The sequence below is a fragment of the Etheostoma cragini genome, unplaced genomic scaffold (genome assembly GCF_013103735.1).
Source record: "Etheostoma cragini isolate CJK2018 unplaced genomic scaffold, CSU_Ecrag_1.0 ScbMSFa_1932, whole genome shotgun sequence".
Lineage (NCBI taxonomy): Eukaryota > Metazoa > Chordata > Actinopteri > Perciformes > Percidae > Etheostoma > Etheostoma cragini.
Genome location: NW_023266038.1, coordinates 18,623 through 22,180, shown reverse-complemented (window position 1 = coordinate 22,180; position 3,558 = coordinate 18,623).

Sequence of the window (3,558 nt, the reverse complement as noted above, 5' to 3'; positions counted from 1 at the left end):
TGTGTGTGTGTGTGTGTGTGTGTGTGTGTGTGTGTGTGTGTGTGTGTGTGTGTGTGTGGGCTGCAGCCCCATGCCTCCTCTAGTGGACGGTTACTGTTACTACAGCAGCAGATAACAGTTAACTCTGACTGCGTTCAGCTGTAGAGACAAGAAGAAGAGAAGAGATGACGTCGTGTTTCCTCCTCAGATAACAGATCAGCAGCATGAGTCAGTCTGGGTCCAGAGACAAATCTTCATGTGGGGGACAGGACAGACGGACCACGGCTCAGAGGTAAGACAACGATCTCTAACCGTACATACTGCAACCAAAACTTTACCCTAACCCTAAAACCTTTTTACTTTTTTTAAATGTATTAATTTAATACAGGGACATTTCATATTAAGGGACATTTCTGTCAATACGCCAGAGTCGACGTTCCACAGCATTTCAGCTATTGTTGCTCTGTTCTTTATTTATTCTTTGTTTTATTATTATTCCGTACGTTTTTTGGCTCTCTGTATCTTCTGCATACTTTCAGCTATTTAAACTGTTCAACTTTTGAAATCTTCAGCTCTTTCAGCAGATTATCGGACATCTTCAGCTATTTTTCTACTATTTATACTTTTTCAAATATTAAGCTTTTAAACATTTTTTTTAACATTAAAGTCAATGAGAGCACGCTTCAAATCCTTAAAATCTTCTTCTGCTCCCAAAATGTTCAGCTCCTTCATACTTTCACTTACAGACGTTGTTCAAACTTTAAAATGTTCACAAACTATTCAGCTATCAGAACTTGGCTTTTCAGATTGATATATTTTACAGTTTTTGTGAAAAAGTTCCAGTGTTTATCTGTTTGTTTAGATTAAAAAGTGAATTTCCTTCATTGGTGGTCTCCATCCCTGTCTAACAGGACCATCCCAAAACTGGACCCTGATGGAGCTGGAGCCGAGCCCAGCTGTGTGTCCCATCCAAACAGTAGGTTTTGCATTTTTGTGATTGTGTGTATACAATTAGCAGAAATGAGCGTGACCTACAGTACGTCATGTGATGCGGCTCAAATTAGGGAACTTCTTTATATTTTGTATATATATATTTAACAGTCCCGTTGTTTTTTTCCTAAACCCAGCTGTCCTGTTGTTTTCCCGCATGTAATGGAAACATACTTTTTATAAGCCCTCCGCGACCTATTCCTGCTTCCACAGTGACGCCAGTAGTCCAGACCTAGCATTGTTTAGCTGTATCGCTAAAGGAGTTAATTATTCGGTATTCAGAGATGGGAGTGAGAATGTTCTAGTTCTAGTCATCATGCAGGTATTTATGGTGGCAACATGAATGGATATATACTTAGAAAAAACAAAGAGAGTGACATTATGAAATAAAAAGCCAAAGCAAATAGGCCATTCAGTATAAATTACTGTTATTAAAGATTATTTTTGGGGCATTTTCAGCCTTTATTTTTTACAGGACAGCTGAATTAATCAAAGTGGAGAGAGAGGTGGAACGACCTGCAGCACTGTGCCGCATGTTGGAGTCTGCCCGTCTGTGCAGAGGAGGAACCCCTTACACAAGGATGCCCGCTCTACCAACCCGACCTCCTAGGCACACGATCCCTCTGGATCGCCCTGTTTGTGTGGTGCCACCAACAAGGACTGGCGCAGGAAAAGCCAAAGCTGGGAAAGGTATAAAAGGTAAAAACATATTTTGGACTGTATATATATAAAAAAAAAATGGGGGGGTATGTGTCATCCTCAAGCTCGGGTCCTCTACCAGAGGCCTGGGAGTTTGAGGGTTCAGAGTCTTAGCTGTTCCTAGGACTGCACTCTTCTGGACAGAGACCTCTGATGTTTCACCTGGAATCTACTGGAGCCATTCTCCCAGTTTGGGGGTCACAGCAGCCCCCCCAGTGCTCCGATTAGCACGGGCACCACTGTTGCTTTTACTTTCCACATCTTTCTAGCTCCTCTTTCAGCCCTTGGTATTTCTCAAGCTTCTCGTGTTCTTTCTTCTTGATGTTATCAACCCCAACCCCAACCGGCCCGTCAGACACCGCCTACCAAGAGCCTGGGTCTGACCGAGGTTTCTGCCTAAAAGGAAGTTTTTCCTCGCCACTGTCTTACTGTTGCTTGCTCTGGAGGAGACTACTAGACCTGTTGGGTCCTTGTAAATTCTGGAGTGTGGTCTATCTGTATAGTGTCTTGAGATAACTCTTGTTATGAATTGATACTATAAATAAAATTTAATTTAATTGAATTGAATGTTGCAGTCGCTTGGGATCGCCACATCTATCACTACTGCCCCCCCCACTACTGCCTTCTTCTGCTGTTTGTCCATCAACACCACGTCTGGTTGGTTAGCCATCACCAGCTTGTCAGTCTGGATCTTTAAGTCCCACAGGATCTTTGCTCGGCCATTCTCGACTACCTTAGGAGGTGTCTTCCATTTTGACCTTGCGACTTCCAGCCCATACTCGTGGCAGATGTTCCTGTACACTCTGACAGCTACCTGGTTATGGCGTTCCATGTATGCTCTTCCTGCCTGCATCTTACACCCTGCTGTTATGTGCTGTACTGTCTCAGGGGCATCCTAGTCTGCACCTGGGGTCCTGCCTGGTGTGGTAGATGACCCCATCTTCATGCCCATAGGTGAGGGTAGGAACGAACATTGCCCGGTAGATCGAGAGCTTTGCCTTCTGGCTCAGCTTCCTTTTCGTCACAATGGTGCGATAAACGGAATGTAATACCGCACCGGCTGATCCGATTCTCCGACCAATTTCACGCTCCATGGTCCCCTCACTCGCGAACAAGACCCTAAGGTATTTCAACTCCTTCACTTGGGGTAAGGACTCACTCCCTACCTGAAGAAAGCACTCCATCGGTTTCCTGCTGAGAACCATGGCCTCAGATTTTGAGGTGCTGATCCTCATCCCAGCCGCTTCACACTCGGCTGCAAACCAATCCAGTGAGTGCTGAAGGTCACAGGCTGAGGATGCCATCAGGACCACATCATCTGCAAAAAGCAGCGATGAGATCCCGAGCCCACCGAACTGCAACCCCTCCCCACCCCAACTACGCCTCGATATCCTGTCCATAAATATTACAAACAGGATTGGTGACAAAGCACAGCCCTGGCGGAGGCCAACCCTCACCTGGAACGAGTCTGACTTACTGCCGAGAACCCAGACCCAGCTCTCGCTTTGGTCATACAGAGATTGGATGCCCCTGAGAAGGGACCCCCTCACCCCATACTCCCGCAGCACCTCCCACAGTGTCTCCCAGGGGGACCCGGTCATACGCCTTCTCCAGATCCACGAAACACATGTAGACTGGTTGGGCATACTCCCAGGATCCTTGTGAGAGTGAAGATCTGATTCGTTGTTCCACATCCAGGACGGAATCTGTCCCTCTGGTCCCCTTTTTGAAGAGGGGAACCACCACCCCGGTCTGCCACTCCTTAGGCACCATCCCAGACCTCCATGCAATGTTGAAGAGGCGTGTCAACCAAGACAGCCCCCCCACACCCAGAGCTTTCAGCATTTCTGGACAGATCTAATCCCTGGGGCTTTGCCGCTGTGGAGTTGT